General features: G+C 37.3%; 1 non-coding gene across 1 annotated transcript; it reads left to right on the plus strand.

Annotated features, from left to right (window-relative positions):
- The first annotated feature begins 4,259 nt into the window (after nt 1-4,259).
- On the plus strand, nt 4,260-4,363 carry LOC130953030 (small nucleolar RNA R71). The gene has a single exon (XR_009075204.1). It is a non-coding gene; the product is annotated as a small nucleolar RNA R71 (small nucleolar RNA).
- Nucleotides 4,364-9,304: the final 4,941 nt, after the last annotated feature.

The following is a 9,304-nucleotide window of genomic DNA, read 5'->3' on the forward strand; positions in this document are numbered from 1 at the left end:
GCTATTTGAAAGTATTAAATTGAACATGCAAGCAACCCTTTAAAAATTAATATAATTGTCAAACAATTTTGCAACAATCCACAATGACCCAAATAAAATTCCAACACCAATGAAAATAATGCAATGAATGAAAGTATGCAAACAAATTAAAATAAAATAAAAAGAACAATGAGAAGAATGAGAAGGGAAAGAAGGGAAGAGGAAGTAAATAAGAAAGGAAAAGAAAAATTAGGATTTGGAGGAGAGAAAGATAAGATATGTGGCAATTTTAGGGTGAGCTGTGTGGCGCATGTGACGCGGCCGCGTAGGGCACGCGTTCGCGTGGATGCGCGTTAAGTATGGGCACGCGATCGCGTCAGTCACGCGGTCGCGTGACCCATGTTATGCTTCTGGCGCGAGTGCAGCCTCGCACCAACACAACTCTCTGTTCAAATTAATTTATTTGCCAAAATTGGGGTGACGCGATCGCGTGGGGCACGCGATCGCGTGAGTGTGCTTCAGAAGATGGATGACGCGGCTACGTGGGGCATGCGGTCGCGTGATAAGGATTGTGCTCCCAGCACCAATCCAGCGTGGGAGGCCATACTTCCCATTCGATGCGGACGCGTCAGCGATGCGGTCGCTTGGGTCGATATGTGCCATTAGCACACCTCCAGCCACGCTCCAGCGTGACTCTCTGTTCACTTTTAATTTTTCTTTCTCTCCAAGCGACGCGGACATGTCGCTGATGCGATCGCGTCGCGTAGCGAAAATTTTTTTTTTTAAATGCATGAACAATGTAGAATGCAGTGATTAATATGAGTGCTATGCATGATTCCAGGTTTACTAAAGTACAATGAAAAGGAAATAAAAATAAAAACAAATAATGATGAAATAAATTGAAAAAGAAATGACCATACCATGGTGGGTTGTCTCCCACCTAGCACTTTTAGTTAGAGTCCTTAAGTTGGATATTGGAGGAGCTTCCGGTTAGGGTGGCTTATGTTTAAATTCGTCCAAAAATCTCCACCAGTGCTTGGAATGCCAATAGCCTCCGGGGTCCCAAACTAGGCATGTGAAGCTTCTGAGCAGCTTCAAACAGATTTTTAGGTTCCCGGGGTGATAAATGTCAGAATAAACTCCAGGATTCCAAGCCTTGCTTTTAAATCCACCTCCGTTTTGATCTACCTGTTTCCATCCGGGCGGTTTAAAGAGTAGAATCTCATCATGGTAACCAAACGTTCTCCGTGATCCATGCAATTGAGCACGATACCAATCCGTGTACTTCGAGGTGAAGCGTGGAACTTTATTGAACCTTGTGCACCATCTCTGAGTACGAGCCATTTCCCTCTTACTCTTAAGGCCGCAGAGAGCTCTGAGTTGGCCATCTGTTTCAAGTAAACCATATTCAAGTGAATAAGTAAAGTTATAAGTTAAGGATTGTACCCACTTGAAGCTTGTATTAGGTGGTGGTGGTCTTGGGATAGGTGTTTCAGGTGGTTCTGTAAGTTCTACTCCCTTATGCTCATCTGTGAATTCCTCCATTTCTTTGCAACTTCAATTGTATCTGTGTCCGAGTCAAATTCTTCTGTGTCTTCCTCATCACTCGAGTCATAGATTGGAGGTTGAGAGAAATCTACCTCCGCATAATCTTCTAATTCACTTGGGGAAGATTCTTCGATCTCAGAAAATTCATTTGCGGACGCAAGTTCATCACTAGGAGAACTAGACTTGTGACTGTCACCATCAAGGAAAATTGCTTCTTGGATTACTCCGTCTGATTCTTCATAAACGACTTGCCTTGAAGATTGTACGGTATCCTCCTTAGCATCAACTGTGGCATCTTGGACGGAGTTTTCCTCAATTCTGGATTCCCAAGGAAGTTCAGCATCGCCTAGATCTTCAACCAACTCTTCTTCTTGAACAATGACAGCTTCTTCCACTTGTTCTAGTACGAATTCATTCTCTGCCTTGTCTACTGGAGTCTCTAGTATTTCTTTCATGCTACGCTCTTCATCGGGTTGTCCACATGGAGCTGTGGTTGATCCTTGTATATTTGAGCGCTTAGTGGCCCATTGGATTAGTGCTTGCTCCAGTTGTTGAATGGTTGTTTTGAAATTTAATTACTGTTTCTTTTAGGCGATCCTCTGCTTCGCGGTTTGCTGGACTTAGACATGATACATAGGGAAGTGGTAATGACTGGGAACGATTGGATTGGTATTGAGGTAAGGTAGGATCATATGATGGCGAATGGTGAAGAAAAGCTTGTGAGTGTGGTGGTTCGAGGTTATGTTGAAGGGATGGTTTATATGCACGGGGTGGGGCTTGTTGGTAGTTACAAGGTTGTCCACCATGTCTTTTAGCTGGGTATGCGCGGTAGAATGGTCTTTGTCCAGGATATCTCGGAGGGTGTTGCTGCCAAAAGGGTTGATTAGATCCTCTTGGTTCCATCCATCCTTGATTGGTTTGACCTTGATGCACATTCCTGCTGTAACTTCTATTTCCTTTAACAATATTAGAACCAAACTCAAAGCGAGAGGGGTGAGAGTTCATAGTAGTAAATAAAGATAAAAAGGAAAAATGAAAATAAATAAACAAGCAAAAGAAAAAAAATATTTACAATAGCCAATAATAAGGCACACGTTAGCAGTTCCACGGCAACGGTGCCATTTTGACGTCAGGATTTTTGCCAGTAAAGAATTTCATAAAAACAGTCGCGTTGTAGATATAGTCTCTAACCGACAGAAATCCCTTCGTACAAACGTTTTGGTTGTCACAAGTAACAAACCCTTTTAAAATTGATAACCGAGTATTTAAACCTCGGGTCGTCTTCTCAAGGAACTGCGAGGAAGTATGTTCTTATTATTGGTTATAAAGGTTGTAATCGGGGTTTAGAAGGTGAGAAGCAAGTGATTTAAATGACGAGTGAATTAAATGGCAATTAAAAATAAATAATAACTGTAAAATAACTTCTGGCAAGATAAGGGAAATAATTAGAAGTCCAACTTAGTTATCCCTCTCAACAATAATGAAAGTTGTATATTAATTCCACTTGGTCAACCTTTACCAGGGCAAAGGAAAGTCAAGGGACTAATTAAATTGACCTTTGAATCCTAATTATTTCTTAAGAAAAGGTTGGGATTATTTAAGTTCAGCTCAATTAGCAAGATAACGATTATCAATTATGTTGAGTTTAATAACTGTTGAGTTACTGAATTCTTAACCAGAACCAAAAGGGAAAAAGTAAATTTGCTGAAATAATAAAAATATCCTTAGATGGGAAGCAATGGCAACTTAAATCAAAGAGAACAATCATAGACTGAAAATACCTCAATTATCATTAATTCAAATAACAATCTGTGACATGGAATAATTCATAAATCAAATTATAATAATCAATTCAAATGTTGGAATAAATAATTGTAGAACTAAAATAAAAGAACATTTAAACCTGGATCCAGAGTTACTCCCAAAACAAGAAGAAGTCCTAAATCCTAAGAGAGAGAGAGAATCTCTCTCTAGACTAAATCTAAATCATAGAAAACTAGAAATTGGCGAGCTCTCCGAATGGATGCATTCCCCCACTTCTTAACCTCTGGTCTATGCCTTCTAGACTTGGATTTAGGCCAAAAAGGGCCTCATAACTCGTTATGAGCATTTTCTGCAATTTCTGGTGCGTGGCCTCTGTCACGCGACCGCGTCATGTGCATTCTGCTTAAGGCGCGTGGTCGCGTCAGTCATGCGGCCGCGTTGCTGCTTATTCGTGCTTGGCACGTGATCGCGTCGTCCATGCGATCGCGTGGATACCAGTTTCCTTAAAGCTCCGTTTTGCTTTCTCCTTTCCTTTTAGTATGTTTCCTTTTTCATCCTTTAAGTCATTCTGCCTTAGAAAATCTGAAACTACTCAACACACTAATCACGGCATCGAATGGAAATAAAGGTAATTAAAATAATTAATTTTCAAAGCTTAGGAAACATGTTTTTCACAATATGACATAATAAGGAAGGGAAAGTAAAACCATGCAATTAATGTGAATAAGTAGGTGAGGGATTGTATAAATCACTCAAATTAAGCACAAAAGATCTCATGAAATATGGGTTTATCATTCCTCTCAGAAGTGTACATATATTGGTTATTGGCAACCATGTCTATTAGTTCCTGTGCCTCCTCATGCGTCTTCTTTATGTGGAGTGAGCCACCAGCAGAGTGGTACAATGACATCTTGGACATTTCAGAGAAGCCGTCATAGAAGATCTTTAACATTGTCCACTCTGAGATCATGTCAGCAGGGCATCTTCTGATCAACTGCTTGTACCTCTCCCAAGCTTCATAGATGGACTCTCCCTCTTTCTGTCTAAAAGTTTGGACTTCCACCCTAAGCTTACTCAACTTCTGAGGTGGAAAAAACTTGGTCAAAAATCCATTGACCACCTTCTCCGATGTGTCCAAGCTCTCTTTTGGCTGAGAATCCAGCCACAGCCTTGATCTGTCCCTTATAGCAAAAGAGAAGAGCATGAGCTTGTAAACCTCTGGGTTTACTCCATTGGTCTTGACAGTATCACAGATTTGCGAGAAATCAGATATGAACTTGTTAGGGTCTTCTTGTGGGAGTCCATGAAACTGGCAATTCTATTGCACTAGAGTGACCAATTGAGGCTTAAGCTTAAAGTTGTTTGCACCAATGGCAGGAATGGAGATGTTGTGCTCATAGAAGTCATATATGAGTGTAGTATAAGAGCCAAGGATTTTCCTTGCGTCTCCTCCTGCGTATGGGTTGGCTGCCATAGTTGTACCTGGAGCTTCTTGCTCTTGAGAGTATGTGAGGTTCCTTACAGCTCTGCTAGCTTAAGCTTGTTGCAAACGCCGCCTTAAGGTTCTCTCAGGTCCAGGATAAGGATCAAGAAGGGCTTCTCTATCCCTGTTCTTACTCATAAACAAGAAAAAATAAAACAAGAAAAGAAGAAAAAAGAGTCTCTATGTCAGAGTATAGAGGGCTCCCTATGAGAAACTCTAATAAAGAAATCAAATGAGATAAAGTAAAGAAACTTCAAAAACAAAGGTGTCTTCAGTTTAAAGAATTTTCGAAAATAAAGAAAGAGAAAGAAGTTAAAGATTTTTGAAAAAGAGAAAGAAGAGGCAAATAGGCACCAAACTATTTAAAATTAAAACAAGATAAAACAAGATTCAAAATTTAAGATACAATTTTTGAAAAAGTCAATTAAAGATTTTGAAATTAAAAAAAAAAACTAGAAAGAAAGAATCAAGAGGAAAAAGCAAGATAAAGTTTGAAAAGATTTTGAAATTAAAATTTGAAAGAAAGAAAGACTATGGAAAACTTAAAGACAAAATAAGATAACTCAATGAATTAATTAAAAAGATTTAAAAAATAAAGATAGAAAAGCTATTGAAGATTTTTGAAAAGATTAAAGAAAAATTTTGAAATTCAAAATTAAAAGAAAGAAAGACTAAAGACAAACTAAAATTTTTAAATTTTGAATTTAAAATAAAGATAAGATAACAAGATTTTAAAAAATTAAAGAAAAATATATGATAAAGATCAAAGAAAACAAGAAAATTAAATTTAAACAACAAGATTACTGACAGGACACCAAACTTAAAATTTTAAACCAAGATAAGAAAAAGAAGCACTATTTTCAAAAATTTTAAAAAGAAAAGACAAACACTACAAAAACACCAAACTTGAAAATTTTGAAATCAACTAACACTGAATTCAAAAATAATAGAAAGAGAAACACTAAAAGACAACAAACTTAAAAAATTTGAAATCAAACCAGAAAAAATAACAAAGAAAATTCGAACAAGAAGAAAGAAAACAAGATCAATTTTCAAAAATCAAGAAGAAAAGAAAAATTAACCAAAACTAAAGGACACCAAACATAAAATCTGAAACAAAAATTGAAAAAGAAAAAAAGATGACTAAGATGAATTTTAAAAAAAATTAAGAAAAAAAACAAAGACGTTTTGAAAACATAATAATAAACACAGTTAAAAGAAAAGACTAGTAAAAAGTACTTGATCTAAGCAACAAGACAACCGGTAGTTGGCAATCACGAACAATCCCCGGCAACGGCGCCAAAAACTTGGTGCGCAAAAATTGAACTCTCACAACTTCACCGGCAGGTACACCGGGTGATCCAAGTAATACCTCAGGTGAGTGAAGATCGATCCCACGAGGATTGTTGGATTGAGCAAGCAATAGTAACCTTGCTGGACTCAGTCGGGCAAATAGAAAAGAGTGGTTGTTTGTTGAATTCGCATAAAATAATAACAAGTAAAGCAGTAAAGAAAACGGTAATGAGAGAACAGTTAAGGTCTCGGAGATGTTTACCTTTCCGGATTAACATGTCTTACCAACTATTTTAACAATGAATGATTCATTCTATGGAAAACTATAAGTGATTAAAACCTGTCCGTTCAATGAATTAATCTCCCTCAATCCTACTCAAAACACCACAGACAAGGTCGAATCTTCCGGATCAGAGGGTGAAGTTCAAAAAACTAGTTTAGCACCACAGAAACCTCAATTACCCATAACTAACCGGATTATATGTCATATATCCCAATTATCCCAGATAACTTGTTGGTCTAGGAGATGTATTCTCACGTTGTAGTTTAATACTATCCGGTCAAGGACTCAAAAGAACTCATGTAGAAAAGAGGATTATACTTTCGTTCCACCCCAGATTCATTTAGATGAAGAACTTGAATAGATCATAGAATAGAATCAAACATATATTAAAATAGAGAAAGTAGTGATATTAATCCGTAGAGATAAGCAGAGCTCCTAACCTTAACCAGGAGGTTTAGTTACTCATAAATTCGAATGATTCCTCTTTAAGCCTAAGTGATCTCCTATTTAAATTGGAGATGCTAACCCTAAAAGATATTAATTTAAATTTAAAAGTTACAAAGGTAAGACTAGGTAAACTAAGGAGTTCTAAAATCTACTTTGGGCCCACTTTGGTATTTTGCTTCAGCCAAGGCTTGGCATCCATTTTGGGAAGTGGGTGTTGAACGCCCACTAGGGGATGAGTTTACTGCCTTTTGCTCCCTGGCTGGCATTGAACGCTAGTTTTGGGCATTCAACTTGGGAGGTTGGTCCTTCTTGGACGTTCTAGATGTGGACGTTCAATGCCAGTGTTGGCAATCATTTTGGAAAAGAAGTATAGACTATTATATATTGCTAAAAAGCTCTGAAAGTTAGCTTTCCAATGCCATTAAGACCGCATCAATTGGATCTTTTTAATTCAAAATATGCTCGTTGGAGTACACTGAGATTAGGATTGACAACATCTGCAATCCTTTCTTCGTCTTTGAGAAAGACTTTGCCAATTTTGCCTGAAAATCCCCTAAAATCATAGAAAAAATACAAAAAACTCAAAGTAGCATCCAAAAGATGAATTTTGCACTAAAACATACTAAAACTTAATAAAATATAACTAAAAACAACTAGAAAATATGGTGAAAAAAGGTATAAGATATTCACTTATCAACCGACCTATCTCTAGGAGGGGTATGGAGTATGCAAGAGAGCATGGGCATGCACCACGACAGGAGCTAGTTCCTCCGCTTCAACAGAAACTTTCAGAGATGCCTCAGGGATTCTACTTCCCTCCCCTTGACTATTGGAACTAGTTGACCACATCCATTGAGAAGCTAACATCATCTGTTGATTAGCTGAAGATTGAACATCAGGACCACTCAGCACTCCTCCACCAGCTAGTGGAGGAGAAATAGAGGAAGGGGTGCAAGATGGAGGAGCTGAAGTGTCAGAGAGGATTCCCAGGAGGGAGCAGCAGCCACTATGATTGAGGTAGTTGAGTTTCATTATAACTTGCTTCGTCTATTTCTCTATTTTTCAGTATTTTATCCTATTCCCTGTTACTTGTTTGAGTCTTTGCATGATTGTTAGAGTCTTTTACTGCTTTCTAGTCTAGTTATTTATTTTGTTGTGTTATGTTTATCTTGAAAGATGTCTCATGTATTACCCATTGAGCTTGAAAAATCAAAAGAAAAAGAAAAAAAATAGTAAAATGCATGAGACTTGAGTTATATATTATGAGTTTTTCGAGTTACTTTGATGTGGTTGCACTATCTTTAATTCTGAATATATGAATAAACATTGCATATTTGATATTGAAGTTAAGAATATTGTTTCTTGAGGTACAAGAACCTAGAGAAATGTTATGGAGTCTTTAAAAGTGAGTGAGACATTGATCCTTGACGCAAAACAAACAGTTTTTCTTTTAAAAAGGGAATAAAAGAGCAAGGTTCAAGGCTCTGAACATCAATGGTTAGGAGAGTCAAAATTGATCTAAGGCTTAAAAGAGTTGTTTTCCCTAACCATACGCTTGTGGTGTGAATGCGTCAAGTAATATTTGAGACAGAGCACTAAGAGTCGTGACCAAGTACAATTACAGAGTATGCCAAAGGCTCTTAGCATCACTGTCTGGGAAAAATGAAAAGAAAAATTAGAACTGAAAGAGTCCACGAGTTAAGTGCTTGTGGTGTTGTTGTATCAAGTTAACCTTGAGAACAAAACACTTAGAGTCACGGCTAGGCTCAAAGTGTAAAGCACCAAAGGAAAAGATAAGAAAAAGTTGTGTTTAGGGATCAATCAGAGCTTCAAGAGAAAGAGAGTCCATAATATCATCTGGGTTCTAGTGATGAGAGACATCAATATTTCTGAGCTTCGAAGGATAGTGAGATGCTGAACCTATTCAGAGTTAAGAGTATTATTAGCCCTATTTGGTACTTAGATATGAGCTTAAATGAGCACTCAAGTCTTGAGCGTTTTTCTCTTTTTTTTCTCAATCCTATATTGTTTTAGTTGCTTGAGGATAAGCAACAGTTCAAGTTTGTTGTTGTGATGCGTGAGCATCTTGTACCCTTTTTCCCCTTGTTTTCTAGTCATTTTTAGTTAGAATTTATTAAGTTTTATTATATTTAGTGTTAAAATTCTCTTTTAATGCTACTTTGAGTTGTTTTAGCATTTTTATGATTTTAGGTGAAATTCGGAGCAATTTGGCAGAGTTTTGTACAAAATGGAAAAGATTGAAAGCTACCCCTCTAGGGGCTAAATGCCTAACTGGCATTTAGCGCCAGGAAGCCCACTAAAAAAAGAAACGTATCTGCCCACTGGGGGCGCTGGCATTTAGCGCCAAGGATCCGAACTCAACCTCTTTGAATTAGCATCTCTTGTTGGATTTAGCTTTTATTAGTTATCTTATATTTTAATTTTATAATTTTTATTTACATACAATATCTTTTAGTTATAGGATTTTATTATTTTATTTTAATTTC

The sequence above is a fragment of the Arachis stenosperma genome, chromosome 9 (genome assembly GCF_014773155.1).
Source record: "Arachis stenosperma cultivar V10309 chromosome 9, arast.V10309.gnm1.PFL2, whole genome shotgun sequence".
Classification (NCBI taxonomy): domain Eukaryota; kingdom Viridiplantae; phylum Streptophyta; class Magnoliopsida; order Fabales; family Fabaceae; genus Arachis; species Arachis stenosperma.